This window comes from Lissotriton vulgaris, chromosome 6 (assembly GCF_964263255.1).
Source record: "Lissotriton vulgaris chromosome 6, aLisVul1.2, whole genome shotgun sequence".
NCBI lineage: Eukaryota > Metazoa > Chordata > Amphibia > Caudata > Salamandridae > Lissotriton > Lissotriton vulgaris.
This window is the reverse complement of record NC_141694.1, coordinates 211,545,557-211,568,128: the sequence shown is the minus strand read 5'-3', so window position 1 is coordinate 211,568,128 and position 22,572 is coordinate 211,545,557.

Genomic DNA, 22,572 nt, shown 5'->3' with positions numbered 1-22,572 from the left:
TCTGCGTCAGCCTGGCGTGGTTGACCGTGTCGAATGCGGCAGACAGGTCCAGCAGTATCAGAGCCACTGGCTGGTTCCTGTCCGCTCGCATTCGAAGGTCTTCCATGGCAGTCAAAACTGCTGTTTCTGTGCCGTGAGCGGGACGAAAACCAAACTGGTAGTCGTCAAGGAGGTTGTTTTGTTCCAAGTGGGTAGACAGACATGAACTGACCCAACGCTCAGCGACCTTTGCTGGAAATGGCAGCAGGGAAATGGGACGATAATTGGAGAGGCAATCTGGGTTCAGGGAGGGTTTCTTTAAAAGGGGAGTGACTAGTGCCTGTTTCCAAGGGGTGGGAACAAGGCCACTCTGCAGGGACTGATTGCAGATTAGGCGCATGGTGTCAAAAAGATCCATACCGAAGTTTTTCCATATTTTTGGAGGTAGGGGGTCAAGTGGGGAGCCAGAAGTGATACCAAGCGCAAGTCTTTCAAACTCGACAGCCGGGATCGGGGGGAATGCCTCCATTCTTGCCAGAGGGCCAGAGCCAGGGAGCGACAGGTTCCGAGGGCTGTTGTCTGGTCTCGGCAATTCATTGGTTTCAAGTGCGGGGGGTAATTCCAGGTTATGGATAATGGTCTTTATTTTATTAATAAAGAACTCTGCAAGGTCATCGCAGAGGGCTTGGGTGGGAGGCTGTGTGGTGGTAACACAATCCGGGTTGGACAGATTTTTGAGTATTTGAAAAATACTCTTTGAGCTGTTTGTGGCATTGGAAATAATGGAGCAATAGTGTTTAGTTTTGTTAAGGCCCAATTTTAACCTGACGTTTACTAGGGCTGCAACTTCAGTGGTTCGGCCTTCATGGGGAATACTAAAGAACTAAAGAATTATCGCCCAACATCACTTTTAGATTCTTCAGCGATAGTAATGAGCAAAGTTCTACTAAAGAGATTGGAAGAATGGGTATGTGAATGCTCAATAATTTCGCCTGTACAGTTTGGTTGTACTAACAATGTTGCTGTTAAACTTGGTATTCAGCAAGGTTGTGTACTTGTCCCTTTATTATTCTCCCTGTTTATCAATGGCTTGGACATGGACCCAGAAGCAGTACAAGCAGACGTCCCTTTAGTTTCTGAGTGTCCTACATCAGTGCTTCTGTAAGCAGATGATGCTGTTTTATTGGCTAGCACCCCCTGGGGTAACATAATTTAATGAACCCCTTGGGATTTTATTGCTGCGAGGAAATAGATTTTTTAACAAAAATAAAACTTATACAATGATCTGTGGGGCAGTGCACAAGAAATGCGGAATGTTTTTTATGAATAATACCCTGGTAATACTATCGATACCTTTTGATACCTGGGTATCACCATTTCAGGTAATGGCTAATGGTCCCGGAAGTTACAATTGTTAGAGGCAAGATAAACAGATCTACCAATTGAATATTTAGATTTCTGCTTAAGTTGGGCTCCCGGACGATAAAGGATATGATAGCAATCTATAGGGCAGGAGTTTTAGCTATCGCCACATACGGGGCCAGTGTGTGGGGCCACTACAATAGTAAGACACTTCAGACTGAGGAAAATAGTTTCCTCGAATGCCTAATTTGCCTGTCCACCCTAGCCTCCACTAAAATTATACATAGAGAAGCAGGATTACCACACCTTACAGATACAGTCACACTCCCTCTCCTTTTGCTCTGGCATTCCATTTGATCCAAAGATGAGACTAGATTTACCAAGTCAATAATTTTAAATTGCTTGTGTTTGGATAATGCTTTTGCTGTTCCCTCAGTAAGTTATATAACCTTATTTTTAATATTAAACCATTCAAGATACCAGTTCCGACTAACCCCTTATCGTCAATATCACTTACCAAACAGTCTATCAAAGAAACTTGTATGACTTATAAATGGAAAGCCTGGATGGATATGAGGGAGGGAAACCAACTGTTACATATTATCCAACACTTACATTAATAGAGGGCTGCCAAGACAACTTCACTCATACCTCTAACTTAATACATCTTTTTGCATTAGTTTAGATTCAGACTGGGAATTGCTAATCATTTAGTTGCATTTCCCACCATGAAAACTTGTCCCTCGGATACGACCTCTTGTCCATGTGATGGCCAGAGCATGAAAAGCACTAAGCATTTTATAATGTTTTGTGACTTTTATTCACGTTTAAATCCCCACTACCTAAAACCTCTTTTGCTTGCACAAGGTATCAGATCGCCTATTGCTGCTCTGACACATATGCTTGAGTTAAATATTAAGGCCTGTCTTCATGATGCACTTTTTATTACAGGTGCAAGAAATATATGCAAAAGTATTGTCTGACTGACACCATGATGGTTGTATGGAATTTAGATGGAAATCTAATAATTTAAATAATTTTAATATTTGTCCTTAGCTTGACTAATTGTGATATTATGATGTGCATTGGGTGTTGTTTATATTTTCAACTTTCCACATTGATCATGTGCAATTGTGATTTGTCTCTTCTCTACTCATGAATATTTTTATGGTTGTTTTATACATACCAAATAAAGTTTCTTGAACTGAACTGGACTACTTCTGAGGCTGAGAGCAAAGTTTACCGTTTTTGAGTGGGGTATGTAAAATATTTGACTTTTTTGTAAAATGAGTACTGCCAAAGTCACAGGGCAAATTGCAAATAATGTATTGATTTGAATGCTTCAAATTCCACCTTCAGCAACTAAAATAATCACCCAGAACGTACAGCATGGGGGGAAACACCTCCTGGGATATACCTGGAAAAAACAAGGCCATGTGTAGTAGTCATAAAGAGTACGTCCACTAGATATATGTTTCAAGAATATCTAACATACTTGTATTGCATATGCCGGGAAATTCTATTTGGGAGATTATCAATATATTATGACCAGATTCTAGTCATCCTGTCGCCGGGCCCTTTCAGACACACCATAATAACAACAGGCATCTAGTCAAATATTTTTGCATTGCTAGTGTATCACATGACATGAGAGGGGGAGACCGAGACAAGCAATTGCGAGGATTGAAATCGTGTTATATTGTAGATATCGTGACAATGTCACCATCAGGCCTGAATATGAGTGAGAAGCTTTGGGTTCATCTGTAAAGTTGTATAAATGGTCTTGGGCAGCAGTCAGAACAGTGGGTTGATGTTCCTGTCATTAGACAGTTTGTGGAGTTGTATTGCTGAATAGGTAGCCCATTCATGGCCCAATTGTGTCACATGCGCAAGTATCATGTGTAATCTGCACTAGGCTGGGTTCCCAGGGGAGTAGGCCCATTCAGGGCGTTATCAGTGTGTATATGTACCCGCCGTATTAACCATTAGAGGTTTTATTCATGCTCTTGGAGACTAGCAAATGCCGTTAATTCATGTAAGGGATCCATGGGGGGATGAGAGCGATTATGCACTTGTGGTAGGACCTATGAGGATTTCCTCTTACATGTACTGTTTAATCACTCTAGCATGGCGCTATCTATGTCTTTCATGCCTAACTTGTAAATCGCTTTCTGCCTGACTTCCAATTAGCTTTGAATGTAATTGCTATGACGATGTCTATATAATAAGGCTCGAACTTGGCGGCCGCCAACACTGAAGAAGGCGTACTGTTGAAACGCGTTTGTTTATTTATTCAATGTGCCAATAAATTTGAAAGAGGATATAACCCCCGTGAGTGCTGGTATTTGTTCTTTGAGCACGAGAATATGCGCGACTCTGCCCTCGCACACCAAGCACCCGCTAGCGAGTGCAGGATCACTGGAAGGTTGTGGAGGGGAGATAATTATATACAAAATACACTTTTTGGTTGGTGGGAAGCACAGTAATTGGATACAAATTCAGATACAAATTCAAGAGATTTGCATAAAACGTCAGTCTCCAAAGAAGCAATTTATGACAACATAGTTCTTGTTCTTTTTCACAATAATCATCGTTTGTTTTATTAATTTACTATGTCAGCACTGCATTTTCAAGAAATGACAGTCAACATGTTTCTCAGAAAACTTCTGCTTTGTCAAGGCTAACAAATTAAAGGACATTTGGATATTGTCAGGTTGGCACAATCGTTGTTTTTTGCACCATGCTACTCACAGAAGGGGCTCCAAGTTACCATTTTAATTTGCCTGAAGTGGTGAAGTCACTCATTCTCACAGCTTAATGACTGGATGAGGGCTACGAATGGGATTAAAGAACCACCTAAACAACCAACATTCCTTATTGCAATATGTCAAGAATGAGGAAGTTTATTCTGACAGTCCATTGGCCTGGTATGACTGTAAGAATGTACTGTATGCATGAGGGGGATAATGGTTTCCAACTCTCCACATGTCACAATGAGTTGACAGCAAAATATCTAAATTGCTTGGATTTAGCAACAGGAAACTTATGTTTTAAGACAATCCTGCAAGATTATATATTTGGCTTTATAATGAAGACAGTTGTCAGAATCTTCTGAGGGAGATTTTTTTTTTTTTAAGCATATTAACTAACTCATCTCCTACAAGACACAAACGTACTTCTGATGTTGCAGCCCATTCATTTTGTATCTGAAAACAGCTAGCCTGGCTAAATGAAATATGTATTAGCCAGGTAAGCTACCTGGCTAATACCTATTTAGATATGCTGGCTTTCCTATTCAGATATGCTTCAAATAAAACTGTTGGAGAGCACCACACTTTATTCTGTGGTTTATGATTAAGGCTTCCTGTTTTCCATTTTTACTGTTTTCTTTTACAGATAAATATGGACAGTAAACAATTTGGTTCCTATCTGAATTTATTTTTAAAAGTGGAAAAATACTGGAAATGGTGCTTGTTAGAAATGGGATTTCTGGTTGGCTGGGGCATGCGCCTAAGCCAGGCAGAAACCACGAGTCAGGGCAAGGGAGTTACACGTTGAGGATAACCCCTGCTCACCTGCTTGGTAGCTTGGCATGAGCAGTCAGGCTTATCCCAGAGGCAATGTGCAAAGAATTTGCACATACTTATATCACCTGTGTCCTTTGTTCTCCCCCAGGTACAGGGCTCTGTGCCCGGTCCAAACCAGTCCTGGGGGGAACTCAAAATGTGTATTTACAGTGCATAACAACCTCCCTTGTTAGTGTAGGCTCTGGCCCCAGACACACCACAAGGGGCAAAACCAGCCTTGTGTAAGGCTCGCACAGTCCTATTCAGGCCCAAGTGCTACTCCTCCCACTACTCCAAAGGCAGATCAGTCTATTCAGCGTAGCGCTGACTCACCCAGCTTCTCTGGAGCCACTGCACCTCCCCAGCCCCTGTCACTCCAGAGCCAGACATGCAATGCACAACAGGCAGGCACAAAGACACAGAGCACACATAAATACCCACTTCTAAAAGTAGTGAACAAAGAACAGGAGTATAACCCATCGATCTCGTTGAGATCTGGGTAGATAAACGAAAACCAACAACAGTGTCCCAACCGGTATCATTAAGGTAGATAAGTATATATGCATCTACAAGACATTAGAGGAAGGAAGAGGGAGACTTGTGGTGTTTTTTAGAAAGTGCTCTTAGCATCATATATTTAAAGTAACAAAAATTAGAACAGTTGCATCAGCACTGTATGCATAAATGCAAGGGCAACCCAAAATGTACTTGGTGCACTACTGTGCTTGTGACATACGAAAGTGACAGCGCACATTGCGCCTTCCGTTGCTCCTTCACTTGTCACTTGCGCCATCACTTTCGTATGCCACGAGCACAGTTGTGCACCAAGTACATTTTGGGTTACCCTTGCATTTATGCATACAGTTCTGATACAACTGTTCTAATTTTTGTTACTTTAATTATATGATGCTAAGAGCACTTTCTAAAGAACACCACAAGGCTCCCTCTTCCTTCCTGTAATGTCTTGTACATGCATATATACTTGTCCTCCCTAATGATAACAGTTGAGACGTTGTTAGTTTTCACTTCTAAAATTGGCATTTCTAAAATAGTGATAATAAATCTGCGAAAAACATTACGCACATTTCTTACCACTATTCCAAACATACCAAACTTGACCACGCTACTCCTCTCATATCAGGAATTACCACTGTAACACATATCAGGGAATCCCTAATGCATTCCTATGAGAGGGCGGTCTCACAATCAATCAATCAATCAATCACGGCATTTGTATAGCGCGCTACTCACCCGGAAGGGTCTCAAGGCACTTGGGGGAAGGGGCCCGCTACTGCTCGAACAGCCAGGTCTTGAGTTGTCTCCTGAAGGCGAGGTGGTCCTGGGTCAGCCGGAGGTGGATGGGGAGGGAGTTCCATGTCTTGGCCGCCAGGTAGGAGAAGGATCTGCCTCCTGCGGTGGCTCTTCGGATGCGTGGTACGGTTGCGAGGGCGAGGCTGGTAGACCGTAGCTGGCGGGTGGGTGTGTAGAAGGTCAGGCGGTCGTTGAGGTACTTCGGGCCCAGGTCATGGAGAGACTTGTGTGCGTGGGTGAGGAGCCTGAACGTGATCCTCTTGTCGACGGGGAGCCAGTGCAGGTCCCTCAGGTGGCCGGAGATGTGGCTGCATCGGGGGATGTCCAGAATGAGTTGGGCGGAGGCGTTCTGGATGCGTTGGAGTCTTTTCTGTAGCTTGGCTGTGGTTCCGGCGTAGAGGGTGTTTCCGTAGTCCAGTCGGCTGGTGACAAGGGCCTGGGTGACCGTCTTCCTGGTTTCGGTCGGGATCCATCGGAAGATCTTGCGAAGCATGCGAAGGGTGTGAAAGCATGATGAGGATACGGCGTTGACTTGTCTGGTCATCGAGAGGGAGGAGTCCAGGATGAAGCCCAGGTTGCGTGCGTGGTCTGTTGGCTTGGGGGCGGTGCCCAGGGCTGGGGGCCACCAGGAGTCGTTCCAGGCAGAGGGTGATGGTCCCAGGTTGAGGACTTCCGTCTTGTCTGAGTTCAGTTTCAGGCAACTGTTCTTCATCCACTTGGCGATGTCTTTCATCCCTTCGTGTATGCTGGTTCTGGCGGTGTCGGGGTCTCTGCTGAGGGAGAGGATCAGCTGGGTGTCGTCGGCGTAGGAGATGATGTTGAGGTTGTGTTGGCGTGCGATGTCGGCTAGAGGTCTCATGTAGATGTTGAAGAGGGTGGGGCTGAGTGATGATCCTTGCGGGACTCCACAGATGACTTCGGTGGCCTCGGATCGAAACGGGGGGAGGCGGACTCTCTGTGTTCTTCCGGCGAGGAATGAGATGATCCACTTCAGTGGCTTCTCTTGGATGCCGGTGTTGTCGAGGCGTTGGACTAGGGTGCGGTGGCAGACAGTGTCGAATGCTGCGGAGAGGTCCAGGAGGATGAGTGCCGCTGTTTCCCGGTTGTCGAGCAGGGCTCGGATGTCATCGGTGGCTGCGATGAGGGCGGTCTCAGTGCTGTGGTTGGATCTGAAACCGGACTGTGAGGGGTTGAGGGATCCGTTTGTCTCGAGGAAGAAGGCAAGCTGTTAGTTGACGATCTTCTCAATGACTTTGGCGGGAAAAGGGAGGAGCGAGATGGGTCGGGGGTTTTTGAGGTCAGTGGGGTCCGCTGGTGGCTCTCCGGGAAGGTGGCGGTGTTGAAGGAGGTGTTGATGATGTCCCGGAGTTGGGGTGCGATGGCCGAGTCGGCCTTGTTGAAGACGTGGTGGGGGCAGGGGTCGGTTGGAGAGCCGGAGTAGATGGTGTTCAACGTGCGGGCTGTGTCTTCGGTGGTCACCGTGGTCCAGGTGCGGAGGGTGGCGGTGGGGTTCGTTGATTCAGTGGTTGGGTGCGTGGATGGTGCGCGGAAACTGTTGTGGATGTCGGCAATCTTGCGGTGGAAGAACGAGGCGAGGGAGTCGCAGAGATCTTGTGAAGGGGTGATGTCGTTGATGCCGGTGCTGGGGTTGGAGAACTCCTTGACGATGCTGAAGAGTTCCTTGCTGTGGTGGGCGTTGTTGTCCAGTCGCTCCTTCAGTGATTTCTTCTTGGTGGTGTGGATGAGCTGGTGGTGCTTGCGGGTGGCGTGTTTGAGGGCGGTCATGTTGTCAGTGGTCCGGTCGTGGAGCCAGGCTTTCTCGAGGGTGCGGCAGGTCTTCTTGGAGTCTTTGAGTTCGTCGGTGAACCAGGGGGCTTTCTTGCTTCTGGGTCTGCTGGGAGGGTTCTTCAATGGTGCAAGGTCATCGGCGCAGGCGGTCATCAACTGCGTGAAGTTGCGGGCTGCTTCGTTGGCGTCTGTTGTGCTGGCGGGTGGGTTCTGGCTGAGGGAGGTGGTGAGCTGGTCGGCGGTGATCTTGCTCCAGCTCCTATGAGGAACCTGTTGTGGGTGGTGGTGGGTTGTGGTTTTTCTGAATCTGAAGTGGACGCAACTGTGGTCGGTCCAGTGGAGTTCGGTGGAGTGGCTGAAGCTGATGTGCTTGCTGGATGAGAAGACGGGATCAAGCGTCTGGCCGGCGTAGTGGGTGGGGGTGTTGACCAGTTGCTTGAGGCCGAGGTTGTCCAGCAGGGCGGCGGTGTTGCGGTCCTTGTTGTTCTCCAGGTGGAAGTTGAGGTCCCCTAGGAGGATGTAGTCGGCAGAGGGGAGGGCGTGTGGGCTGATGAAGTCTGTGATGTCTTCGCTGAATTGCGTGCGTGGTCCCGGGGGTTGGTAGATAAGGGTGCCTCTGAGGGTCGTCTTTGGGTCGGTGTGAATCTGGAAGTGGAGGTGTTCCGCGGTGGCGAGGGTGTCGTCGGCGTCCGTCATGATGCGGATGGTGTTCTTGTGGACGATGGCGATGCCTCCTCCGGTCTGGTTGACGTGGTCCCTCCTGATGATCTTGTATCCATCCGGGATGGCGATGGCGATGTCGGGGGCTGAGGAGGCGTTCATCCATGTTTCGGTGAGGAAGGCGATGTCTGGTGATGTTGTGTCGAGGAGTTTCCAGAGTTCTATGGCGTGTCTGTGGACGGAGCGGGTGTTGAGCAGGATGCACTTGATGTCGCTGCAGGAGTTTGGCTTGGCGGGCGTGGTGCAGGTTCGGAGGCAGGAGAACTTGCAGGTTGTGCAGGTGAAGGGTCTGTGGAAAAGTTTCGGGGCGGCCCGGCAGCAGGTGGGCCTCTGGCCGGTATTGAGTGCGTTGAGGGCGGCGGCGTCGTAGGTTTGTCGGGTCGGCTTGCGTTGGTGGGGGCCAGGGGTCCTGGCGCTGGGCGCGGTCCAGGCGCGGACGGGCACAGACGGGCTTGCCTTTGGCGCACAATCGGCGCGCCCGCTGCGCGTATGGGAGGGAGGGAGGAGCAGCTGGGAGGTGGGAGTGGGGAGGGCACAAAACGAAAAGGGGGCGTGGCCGCTTGGACGGCGGCGGGAAGCGGGGAGCGGGGCAGGCACAGGGGGACTGAAAACAAGCAACAAAACCTATACAACAACGTGCAGGGGACAGCAGTAACAATATACAAAAAGGAAAAAACAATTAGAAAACGAAAAAAGGTTAAACACTGTTAAAGCAAAACACACATGCAAAATACGGCGGAGGGGCAGGGAACAGAGAGGCAGGCACAACGAGGCTGCGGGCAGCAGCGAGGCGAGGGGCACACACACAGCTGGTGGCCGTGCGGCGCGGGGTTGTCCTGAGAACAGGTCACCTAGTTAGACACAGTAGTGAGAAACCAAAATGGCTGCATGTCACTACCAGAACATGCCACACAGTGAAGGCACATGTCCTACCTTTTACCTACAGTGCACTTTGCCCATAGGGCTAGATGGGGCCTTCCTTAGAGGTGATTCATATGTAGTAAAAGGGGAGTCACAGACGTGGAAACCACTTTATGTGCCATGTCACAGCAGCAGTAAACTGCGTTTGCAGGCCCTGCAATAGCAGAGGCAGAGGCCTGATACAGGTTTGAAAGGCTACTTTGGTGGGTGGCGCAAGCAGCCCTGCAAGCCCACTAGTAGCGTTTAATTTACTGACCCCGGGTATATGAGATACCACTTTACATGGGACTGATAGGTAAATTAAATAAACCAAACAGGTGTAGACAATCTTACCAGGTTTACCATAGAGAGCACATGTACTTTAACACTGAACACAAGTGTTAAAGTGCCCATAGTCCTAAAACTATCAACACCAGGTCAGAAAAATATCAGGAGGAATGCAAAAAGTTCAGGGATGACCCTGCAAAAAGGGCCACGTCCAACAGTGCTTCTTGTGAAAGACTCTCCATGCTGTCTTTCATGAATTCCAGGCAACAGCTGAGCAGATTAACAGCATGGGGAGTTAAAAAAACAGGATGAGATGTCCGTAAATGTAGGGATGTGCTAACATATATTTGCAGTATAATGCCAATATGCACCTGTCTGTGTAGTCTTCTGTTATACAGGGGTGCTTAATTTGCAAAAACGTGACAGGCATCCATGTACGAGTACACGTCCAAAAGTTAAATAAACATGGAAACATACAATTTTACAGCTCTATTTATTCTCAAAGCACAAAATAAAAATGAATAAATACCAATAAGATTGGCAAAACTTAAATATGGATAAACACAGACGCAAATGTTAAGAAAATTAATACTATAAAACTTGGGATCCCTATCTGTGGTTTACCATCAAAGGAACTAAGTGACAATGTTATTCTCATGTAGCGAGCTAAGAACTTGATGAAGTTACCAAGTTGTACACTTGATGTACCCTGGAGAATTGGGGTGGCTGCAAAAATATGTCTGGTGCGATGGACTGTTTCCAAAAGCCTGTATTTTATGGCAGGTGGGTTGATGATGAACCACTTTGCCAGGATATAAATATATCCCTCCTACCTTCATAACCAGGTTTTCACTGTATTTCTCAATATCAACCACCAAAACATCTAAGCACAAAAATACGATTATCAAAATATCTGCAGTCAAAATATCAATGTGCAATACCTATAATTAAAATGACAAAGTATATCTTCTACAAAAATATCAACAGTAAAAGAATATATTTTTCTGACAGAAAGAAGAGACTGTTACTCCCTGTCACTATAGTAATGCTGATATAAATTGGTGTTTTGTGATATGTGTGCACTCCATGAAACAGGTGTAGCCCACTTCTAGTTGCTTTGCCCTAAAATGTGAAGGGAATAGGACAATAGCATACCTTTGTAATAAATCCCTCACCCACCCTTCCCAGCACACAACCTTGTATTTGATTTTGATTTGCAGTGACTCACGACTGAAATGTAACATATAATAATCACACCAATGTGCGTATGTCTTAACCTGATGTTAATTATAGTGCATTTACTCATACTAGGCTAAATATTTGACATCTTTAACAGCCCTGTAAAAGCCTCAGGCTTGCGTGCTATAAGTGAGAGAAACGTGTTGACAGTATTCTGAAAATGATTTGATGATATCGATTTTAACAAAGCACTAAAAAGTCTCCATTGGCAGAATAAAAATAATTCTCCTCGTCCCAGATGAATGCCTTTCCGTCTAAAAAGAACTATGTGACAAAAATGTATTAATGAATATGTACTACATATTCACTTTTTAGGTTAAAGTAAAAAGAAATATGGTGTGTTTTATAATATCTTCTACCAAAATATCTGATACAACAATTTTGTGCATCTAAAACATTGATAAAATAATGTAAAATATTGATATGTATATGTGTATATATATAAATATATGTATGTATATATATATTCACAGAAAAAACCATAGGTTATAGTGGATATATAGTTAGGAATTTGCATTTACAAAACCTTGAAAATTCAATGAAAAAACCATTGGTTTTAGGCCATATATAGTTAGGGATTTGCATTTACAAAACCTTATTTTACTCGCATAAAACCATTGAAATTCCATATATAGTTATAAGCGCTAACTATATATCGCGCACCCGCAATCCACTGCTGATGATGTCACATATTACATCATTCATGACATGGTTAGTGACATCACTGATGACATCACTGATGACATCTCAAATGACATTTAGAATTGGTTCTCTTTGGATCATTCTCTATTTACAAACAAGCACAAAGTCGCAATACTCTGTTTAATCTTTGCAGATAGTGAAAAATCGTGTAAAAAAATAAAAGTAATCGAGCAAAATCAGTAGGCCACTAATTGGATCTCTTTTTGACCTCGCTAAAATAGAAATATTAGGAACAACCCTTCATGAGAAATACGAAAATAGTGAGATGAACTGAGCTCCACACCATGAGGGCTGCAAGACAGCTCGACTCCGTCACCCACCCCGCCCAAAATAACGACAAACCCAATGCAAATATTAAAAATATAGACAACACACCAGCAAAGAAACAGGGTAAAACATTTTATTAACTAACTATTTACATAACTATTTTATACTTTTTATTGCCCGATCCGGCTAGCTCAATCGATCGAGCATGAAACTCATGCACTCTGATAGCAAGCGTTGCTACTGATGCTATGCAGACCAAAACTGGTTTTCAGTTTGTACATTTTTCTAGATTTTTCAATCCAAGGTTGGTTGACTTTGTAGAACGATGGCTTCAGATTTTCAACATACGGTGTGGTGGCGCGGACTGGGAGGGGGGGCTTCGCTCCTGCCCCCTCCCCAAGTAATTTTTCATACGTGAAAGTACGTTAATGGTTTTGGTCCCTGAGTTGCTTCAATGTCACTGCCATTCTCAAATGGCATAAGTTCTGGATGTTGGGTGCCATAGTTAAGAGTTCTGAGCAGTGCTTGTAACACTGTCTGAAGCTTATTTCCACCTACTGCAGCTTCACTATTCTCAAAGTAAGTGAGTGTCGTTTGTGGACCTGACTGCATTAGAATGTGATATGTTACCTTCCTAAACAGCTTGACGGAGGCCCCTGAGGGGCGGTGTGATGGCCATGGACTCGGAGAAGACGCTTGGCTCCGACACCCTCCCCAAGTCTTATAGCACTGGTGTAGCCTGAGATCGCCCCCGACATAAGCGGCCGGCTCCCGGGGTCCGGCGGAACTTTTTGCCTTTTGATGACTCTTCAATTCTGGACCTTGTCCCACAATCCGTTTGACCTGAAGACACGCTGTAGTGGGGCGCCCCTTTACCGTTTCAGTTGCCATTCCGCCCGCTTTTGCTACACTGTGCCTCTTCCGCCATTCTGCTGTTTACCGCCCGCTCTTGCGACTACAGCGTCTCGCTCAAATGTGCCATTTTCCTGAAAATTTCAGCCAATTCCGTCCACAAACGCCAAAGTTATTAGACATAGAATTTTCAAAAATGCCATAGGGAAAAAATCCTAACTATATATACCTACTGGCGACCGCCAGTAGGTAATATGTATATATATATATATATATATATACATATTACCTACTGGCGGTCGCCAGTAGGTAGTTATAGTTAGGATTTTTTTCAATGTTAAATCTCAAAATTCTATTTGGAATAACTTTGGCACCGGTTGACGAATCTGCCTGAAAATTTCAGGAAAATGGCCTCGTCGAGCTCCGGTCCTTCCCTGAAAGTTTGGCGGGGATACAATAAGCGGGGGCCGAGATAAAAGGGGTGTCCCAAAACGCGTTTTCCCCATGTTAATTTCCATAGGGCGGTCGATTTCACTTTTAGCCCGAACGGCTGAATGGATTTACACCAAACTTGGCAAAATTGTAGGGACTGGTAGCCCGATGTGCCTTTGCTATGTCTCAAGATATGTGCTCCAGTGGATTTTGAGTAATTTAGGTCCAAAAAAATATATATATCTATAGCAGCGCACAGGTGCGCGCACCGGAGTGCGCTCCAGGCGCGACACGCGAGGTGCGCATGGAAAGCTGATTGGCTCTCGGGTGTCTGTAAACATTCCAAACAGTCCAGAGCGGTCGCCATCTTGTGTCTCGGTAAAATCGAGACATAAGAGGTGGCTAAAACAAAGTGGGAACTGACCATAAGGCGTCAGGGATAGACCCCTTTGACCCCCTAGGTTTGATGTGGGGGCTATAAAAGGGCCCCGCGGGCATTTAAAATATTTTTTTTTTTTTCGTTTTGCGCGGGGGAAGCGCTCGGTGCGCGCACCAGGTAGCGCACCGGGGAGCGTAAAATGAGGGAAAAAGATGACAGAGTTTTAAAAAAATGAAGTTTTCATTTAGAAATTGGAGGTAGTTCTTAAAAGAACTTTTTTTTTTCTTCTTTTTGTTGTTTTATATTTTTTTTGTGTTTTTGGAACTTTTTAAACTTTTTTTGGCTTTTCAAAACAGTTTTATATTTTTTTTGTATTTTTTAGGGGGAGAAACAAAAAAAGGGAATTGAAACTGGCTCAACTGGAGCAAAAAAACAAAAAACCCAAAAAATTATTTCTTTTTGGGGCACTTGTGATTATCACCTGCAAGGACGATGAGCTTAACACTTTGTTCCCCATAGGAGATAAGCTTGCCACAAGCCTTACAAGTAATTTTAAAATCAGCAAATCTTGGCTGAATGCAAGGCATCACCTCAGATGTTTCTGGTTGCGAGGAAGAGGGTTGTTTTCTTTGGGAGGGGGTCCTTGATGACTGGGGGAGGTTACTGGCCAGTTCCCGGAACTCTGCGCGAGAGTAGTTGTTTGGATGCTTTCTTGTCATGTGCCGAATCATGGTATAGTTACCAAAAGAATATTTCTTATTTGGGTTGCCCCGTGAAAGTTCATCATTGCAGATGAGGCAAGTGACTTTGGGCGCATTCACCTTTTTTTGCCCCTCTGGGATTGAAAAAAACTGCCAAATGAAGTGTGGTTTGGGTTTATAAGGTGTGTTTTCTTCAGGCAGCCATCTTCTTCTCCCCTCCTCCTCTTCCTCTTCCTCCTCCTCCTGTTCTTGACCACCAATATAATTTGGAGCTGGTCCTCTTGGTGGTGGTGGTGGTGGTGGTGGCTGAGATGCACCTGCTGCTGCTGCTACTGAAGCCATTTTAAAGTACAAAAAGGTACAGAGAGTTCCAAACAGATCTTCCTCAGTCAAAGGACAAAGTCAGAATAAGGAAAAAAGGTGGGGGCTTTCATCATTTGGAAAACAAAACTGTCCTGAACCAATGAGAAGTGTTATTTTCAGGTCACAAGACCAGGGGCTTCATCATTATGAAACTAAAACTGTTATGAACCAATGAAAAGTGTTATTTTCTGCTCACATGACCCGACGCGCTTACGCTACGCGCACGGGGGCGCGCAGCGTAAGCGCGTCGGAAGTTTACGTTTTGCGATCGTATTCGTTCGAGTACTTCCGGGTGCGCTTACGCCGTGCGTATCACGCGGTCGCGGCTACGCGATACGTCACGATCATGTTTTCGTTTGCGATATTGGCGCTCACGAGACGCTCCCCGGAGCGCGCCCGGGGGCGCTTTTCAGAAATACGCTTTTCGGGGCGCACTCCGGGGCGCGCTCTGGGAGCGCTCCCCCCAAAAATTAAAAAAAAAAAAATGGGATAATTGTAGAGACAGGTAGCCCTATTCTGAAGTGGTTTGTAAAAAAATTAACTTTATAAAAATATGTATTGTGCTACATTGGGCTTAATATATGTTAGAGCCAAAATGTAGCCCAAATGTAGCCCAAAGTAGCCCAATGAAGCCCAAAGATGGCCACCAGAGATCAAAAATTGTAAATGTAGCCCAAAATTCAACTAGATGTAGCACAACTGTAGCCCAATGACAGAATGTACCAGAGTGTTAAAAAGAACAACTAGAGTGCTAACAGTCTTATTTATAAAGTGAAACTTATAGTAAGGAATTAGCATTTAAAAAACCTATGAAATTCACTGAAAAAAACCATAGGTTTCACACCAGTTATAGTTAGGAATTAGCATTTAAAAAACCTATTAAATTCACTGAAAAAAACATAGGTTTCACACCAGTTATAGTTAGCTGGAAATTTTACTGATATAAAACCATTGAAATTCCCACGTTATAGTTAGTCGGACTCACTATAACTTGCGCGTGCAATGCACTGCTGATGACATCACATATTACATCACTCATGACATGGTCAGTGACATCACTCATGACATCACTGATGACACCATCCTTGTGACACAGTGACAGACCTCCTTTCAGTGTAATGTAACCCATGAAACACATATTCAAAAATAGAAACTAATATTTTCAAAAAAGTGGATATACCCATACCAGTTACAACAACCAATTCAGTAATACCACCATCTAATACACATCCACTCATGTGTATGTATATGGGTTATTAGATATTTTTATTAGTATCAGTATGAGTGTCTATATGGTTTGGTGGGGGTATTACTTAGCACATAGATGCATGAGTGACTGACTCTTTGTTTGTATGTGTTTTGAAGACAACATATGTACAGGACTGTATGGGTGGATGAGTGTCTATATGTGTTTGTTAGTGAGTGAATGACTGTCTCACTAGTGTCTTTATCAGTAACTACATATGTTTTAATCTAGTATATATGAATATTGATGTATATAAGTGAGTATATGTGAGAGTAAGAGATTGTAAGAGTTCCTGTTTAAATAAGTATGTGTTTCTATAAGTGATTGTTTAAGAGAATAAATATGTGTAATTTTAAATAGAAGTAAGGTGGAAGTGTGTGTATAACTCTATATTCAAATAAATGGATGTCCAATAGTTTATTTGCACGTGTGAATATGTGTGTGAGTAACTTTTGGATGAATGTCGGTGTGTAACAGGATGTATAGGTGTATCACTTCATATGATGAGTGAGTATATGTATGAGTGACTATATAGAACTGTTGGTGAATGAGTGGATGTGTATATAGATAGTGGAATTACTGAATTGCTTGTTGTAACTGATATAGGTATCTCCATTTTTTTAAAAATTTCAGTTTCTATTTTTGAATATGAGTCTCAAGGGTTACATTATAGTGAAAGGAGGTCTGTCACTATGTCACAAGGATGGTGTCATGAGTGATGTCACTGACCATGTCATGAGTGATGTAATATGTGATGTCATCAGCAGTGCATTGCACGCGCAAGTTATAGTGAGTCCGACTAACTATAACGTGGGAATTTCAATGGTTTTATATCAGTAAAATTTCCAGCTAACTATAACTGGTGTGAAACCTATGTTTTTTTCAGTGAATTTAATAGGTTTTTTAAATGCTAATTCCTAACTATAACTGGTGTGAAACCTATGGTTTTTTTCAGTGAATATATATATATATATATATATATATATATATATATATATATATATATTTCGGCATCTTAGCCTTCGTCAGCGCCGTGAAAAGTCAGTCCACACCTATGAGTGTCCTGCTGCTGCGGCTGCTCCACCCCCGAAGGGCTCCGCCAGTTGTAGTCCGTACTGTAGGTACTTGAACTATTGGACCCAGAATGCAGTAGTCCGATTCGGGGTCCGGCAGCGGTGATGAAAACTGGATAAGCCAAAGTAGAGGACAGTGTGCACAATAATCCAATATTCCTCCTATTGGCAACATGGAAGTCTCCTTTTATCCCCAACCGCACAACCACTCTGCCCAGGTGTCTTTTCTGCGGGGGCATGCGGCGATGCAGCTAGCCCAGCGCAAGGAACAGTGGGGCATATTATCAAGGGGGTTTATCTCTGCTTTTTTGGCTTTAAAAGCCAAGAAAGCGGAGATAAAATTATCTCCCTATTACCAAGCTGTCGCTAACACCAGTTAGCGACAGCTAGTAGGAGATAGCGACCATCTTGGGCCCCACTTTGCATGTCAGTGATATTTATCACTAATGAGATGCAAAGTGGGCGTGCCAAGATGTTAGAGACTGAAAACAGTCGCTAACATCGCTATCTCCTATTACCAACTTTTGGAGATATTCGCGCTAAGCGGGAATATCTCCAAAAGCTAACACCTGCCCTGAGCAGTTCTTAGCCATGTTATCCAATGGGAGGTGGATAACATGGCTAAGAGCATTTGCTCGATAATGCATGAATATCGCTGACTTTTCAGCGATATTCATGCATTTCGGCCGTTTTTTATCGCATTTGCGATAACCTTGTTAATAGCAAGGTTTATCTGCGATAAAAATCGCCGATGTGCGGCGATAATTTTTGTCTCTAAACAAGTTAGAGAAAAAAATTATCGCTAGTTGTTGGTAATATGCCCCAGTGTCCTCAACACCGCGTCTCTTAAACCTGGATGTGGTGGTGGGCCTGACTGTGTCATAACCATGACAGACACAAGTGCTGAAGCGTTGCCAGAAATCAGTCAGGCCACTTGATGTGAGGGGGCCTCCCAACACGCCACAGGCAGGCGTGAAAATGTCCAAGAGTATCCTTCCCAAAAGAAAAGGCGGAGGCCAACACAGGAACAGGTAGGAAACTTTTATTATCAAATTTTCACCATGGGCGAATGCATTTCGGCATTTTAGCCTTCGTCAGCGCCGTGAAAAGTCAGGGGAAAGGAAAGAGTCCACACCAATGAGTGTCCTGCCGCTGCTGGATTGGCTGCGGCTGCTGCACCCCCGAAGGGCCACGCCAGTTGTAGTCCATACTGTAGGTACTTGAACTACGGGACCCAGAATGCAGTAGTCCGATTCTTGGTCCGGCGGCAGTGATGAAAACTGGATAAGCCAAAGTACGGGACGGTGTGCACAATAATCCAATATTCCTCCTATTGGCAACATGGAAGTCTTCTTCCGTCCCCAACCGCACAACCACTCTGCCCAGGTGTCTTCTCTGCGGGAGCATGCGGCGAGGCAGATACATATATATATATGCTCCCACACGTCGTTACTGCACAATCACTCGATGAAGCGGGACCAAGCACTATAAAAGCTCTACAGCAGTTCTCTTCATGCAGGTAATAAGTCAATCAATCAATCAATCAATCATTGCATTTGTAAAGTGCACTACATACCCGTGAGGGTCTCAAGGCGCTGGGGGGAGGGGAATGCTTCTACTGCTCGAATACAATGATTTGTTTATTTGGTTCCGCACTCTTCAGTAAATAACGTAAAAGAATTGTATACTTAGTTTCTGCTCGTCGTTGGTGCATAGGATGGTAATCCTGCTGAGCTGCCAAGATTAGAAATTAACTAAGTGGAAGTATGAGTCCTGTGTCACAAGACGCAATCCATCCATGCACTCCTTTCTCCTTTTCATAAATTTTCATGAAACATAATTCAGAATTGGTAATTCATTTATTATAGCGAAGATTTTTCAAGTTTCATAATTTTCAATAGCGTGTTGCCAGAATATTATTATATCATATTCACAAACGATTGTAGTGCCCAATGCATTTCAAGCATATCGCCCTTCCTCAGGGGACTTCCAATATATCTAGAAACAATAATCATATGTCGTCATTGGTAACTTAATGCAAATCAAATGATCCATCTCTTACACTAACAGTACATTTAAGCATTGTTAAATCATAGTGTAGACAATTGTGATCACGTCAGATGTATATGTTATCCTGTTCTAGCCACCTGAACAATTAGTTACTCATGGGTAGTTGCGGGTTAAATTGTCACGAAGATATGTACTAACCTTAATGAGCATGATGCAGCATATCAGCGGGTGCTGAAAAAATAATTAAATAACTATGTTTAGTACGTCGGGAATTTGCACTGTCCAAACTGTGCCATTATAAAAAAGTTAGTTGCGTCTTACCGGGTCAATAATATGGTAGCTTTCTCTTCGCTATAGTCGGCGTGCAGCGTTCTATCCGACTGTGCTCTATGGTTATGAGCTCTATGGTTACCGTCCGCGGTCACGTGGTGCGCGACTTATGCGGAAGTGAACTAAACATAGAAAAAGGTGTACACTAGCGTGTATTTATGTATGTGTAACCTTGGCAACGGATGGATTTGTTAGAACAGGATTTATGTTTCTTGAAAATTTATGAAAAGGAGAAAGGAGTGCATGGATGGATTGCGTCTTGTGACACAGGACTCATACTTCTACTGCTCGAATAGCCAGGTCTTGAGAAGTCTTCTGAAGGTCAGCAGGTCTTGGGTCTGGCGTAGGTGGATGGGAAGGGTGTTACAGGTCTTTGCGGCGAGGTTGGAGAACTATCTGCCGCCGGAGGTTGCTTTTTGGATGCGGGGGATTGTGGCGGGGTCGGTGGAGTGTAGCTGGTGGGTGGGGGTGTAGAAGCTGAGTCATCCGTTGAGGTACGCTAGTCCGGTGTTGTTGAGTGCCTTGTGTGTGTGTGTGAGGAGCTTGAAGGTTATCCCCTTGCTGAAGGGCAGCCAGTGCAGGTCTCTCAGGTGGGGTGTGATGTGGCTGCGGGGAGGGATGTCGAGGATCAGGCGTGCAGAGGCTCTGGAAGCCTTTTTAGGAGTTTTGCTGAGGCTCCTGCGTAGAGTGCGTTTCCGTAGTCCAACCTGCGACTGACGAGGGCCTGGGTGACCGTTCTTCTCATTTCGGTCGGGATCCACTTGTAGATCTTGCGGAGCATGCGGAGGGTGTTGAAGCAGGAGGAAGATACGGCGTTTACCTGCTTAGGCATGGAGAGGGTGCTGTAGAGGATGATCCCTTGGTTGCGTGCCTGGTCGGTGGGTGTTGGAACTGTTCCCAGTGCGGTCGGCCACCAGGAGTCATCCCATGCCGAAGGGGTGGATCCGAGGATGAGGACCTCCGTCTTGTCCGACTTCAGCTTCAGTCGGCTGTTCCTCATCCATTCGGCGACGGCCTTCATTCCTTCATGGAGGTTGATTTTGGCGGTGTGGGGGTCCTTGGTGAGGGAGAGGATCAGTTGGGTGTTATCGGCATAGGAGAAGAGGTTGAGGTCGTGTAGTCGGCCGACGTGGGCGAGCGGTGCCATGTAGATGTTGAACAGCATTGGGCTGAGGCATGAGCCCTGGAGTACGCCACAGATGATCTCGGTGGCTTCGGAGCGGAAGAGGGGAGGCGGGCGTTCTGTGTTCTGCCATAGAGGAAGGAGATGGTCCAGTCCAGGGCCGTTGAAGGTGGCTGATAGGTCCAGGAGGATGAGGGCTGTGGTTTCTCCGTTGTCTAGCAGGGTTCTCATGTCATCAGTGGTGGTGATGAGGGCAGTTTTGGTGCTGTGGTTGCTGCAGAACCCATACTGGGACGGGTCCAGGGTGTTGTTGTCCTCGTGGTAGCGGGTCAGTTGTTTGTTGACGGTCTTCTCAATGACCTTTGCCGGGAATGGGAGCAGGAAGATGGGCCAGAAGTTCTGGAGGTCCTTGGGGTCCACTTGGGTTTCTTGAGTAATGCATTGATCTCGACGTGCTTCCAGCTCTCCGGGAAGGTTGCTGTCTGGAAGGAGATGTTGATGGCTTTCCAGAGATGGGGTGCGATGGGTGTGCTGGCTTTGTTGAAGATGTGGTGTGGGCAAGGGTCTGACGGAGATCCGGAGTGGATGGTGTTCATGATCTTGATGTTGTTGTCGTCGTTGATGTTGGTCCGGGGGAGCAGGCGGTTGGTGTGGGTGGTGGTCATGGGTGTGTGTGTCTCCGTGGTGGTGAAGGTGGTTGTGGCATTGAAGCTGTCGTGGATGTCTGCGATCTTGCGATAGAGGAAGTTGGCAAGCGAGTCACACAGGTCTTGCAAAGGTGGGATATCGTTGGAGCTTGGGTTGGAGAGTTCCTTCATGATGTTGAAGAGCTCTTTGCTGTTGTGTGCGTTTATGTCTAGGCGGTCTTTGAAGGAGGCCCTTTTGGCAGATCTGCTGAGGTGATGGTGTCTGCGGGTGGTGTTTTTGTGGGCTGCGTAGCTATCCGGTGTTCGTTCATGGAGCCAGTTCTTCTCTAGCTTTCAGCAGGTTTGCTTGGAGGCCTGGATGTCTTCAGTGAACAAGCTGGCTTTCTTGCTGGTGTGGCTTTTGGAGAGTTTCTTGAGCTGGGCAAGGTTGTTGGTGCAGTCGTCGATCCACTGTTTGAGGTTGCGGGCGGTTGTGTTGGGGTCGGCAGGTGGGCCCTGGGCGAGGGTGGTGGTTAGCTGGTCTTTGGTGACTTTGCTCCAGCAGCGGTGGGCCATCTGTTGGGTGTGGTGGTGCGTGGTGGGTTTCCGGAAGGTGAAGTGGATGCAGCGATGGTCGGTCCAGTGGAGCTCAGTGGTGTGGCTGAAGGTGACGTGGGAGCTTTCGGAGAAGATGGGGTCAAGCGTGTGGCCGGCTGAGTGGGTGGGTGTTGTGACGAGTTATCTGAGTCAGATGTTTGAGAGGTTGTCGATCAAGGTGGTGGAGTTGGCGTCATTGTTGTTCTCGAGGTGGAAGTTCAGGTCCCCGTGGAGGATGTAGTCTGTGGAGGCAGGGCGTGTGAGCTGACACAGTCAGTGATGGAGTCACTGAACTGTGGTTGGGGTCCGGGGGGGTCTGTAGACGATGGTTCCTCTGAGGGTGATGTTGGGGTCTGTGTGGATCTGGAAGTGCAGGTGTTCGGCTGTGCTGAGGGTGTCGTCGGTGTTGGTCGAGACTCTGAGAGTGTTCCTGTGGACGTTAGCGATTCCTCCTCCTACTCCATTGGTGCGTCCCTGCGGGTGATCTTGTAGCTTTCCGGTATGGCTATGGCGATGTCGGGTGCCAAGGAGGGGTTCAACCAGGTCTCTGTCTGGAAGACAACGTCTGGGGAGATTGAGTCGAGCAGGTCCCAGAGTTCAACAGCGTGTTTGCAGGTGGATCAGGTGTTGAGAAGAATGCACCTGAGGTAGTTGGGTTCTTTCCTGTTGGTTGGGTTGGCCGGTTGGATGCTGGTTAAGCTGCAGTTCCGGCAGGAGA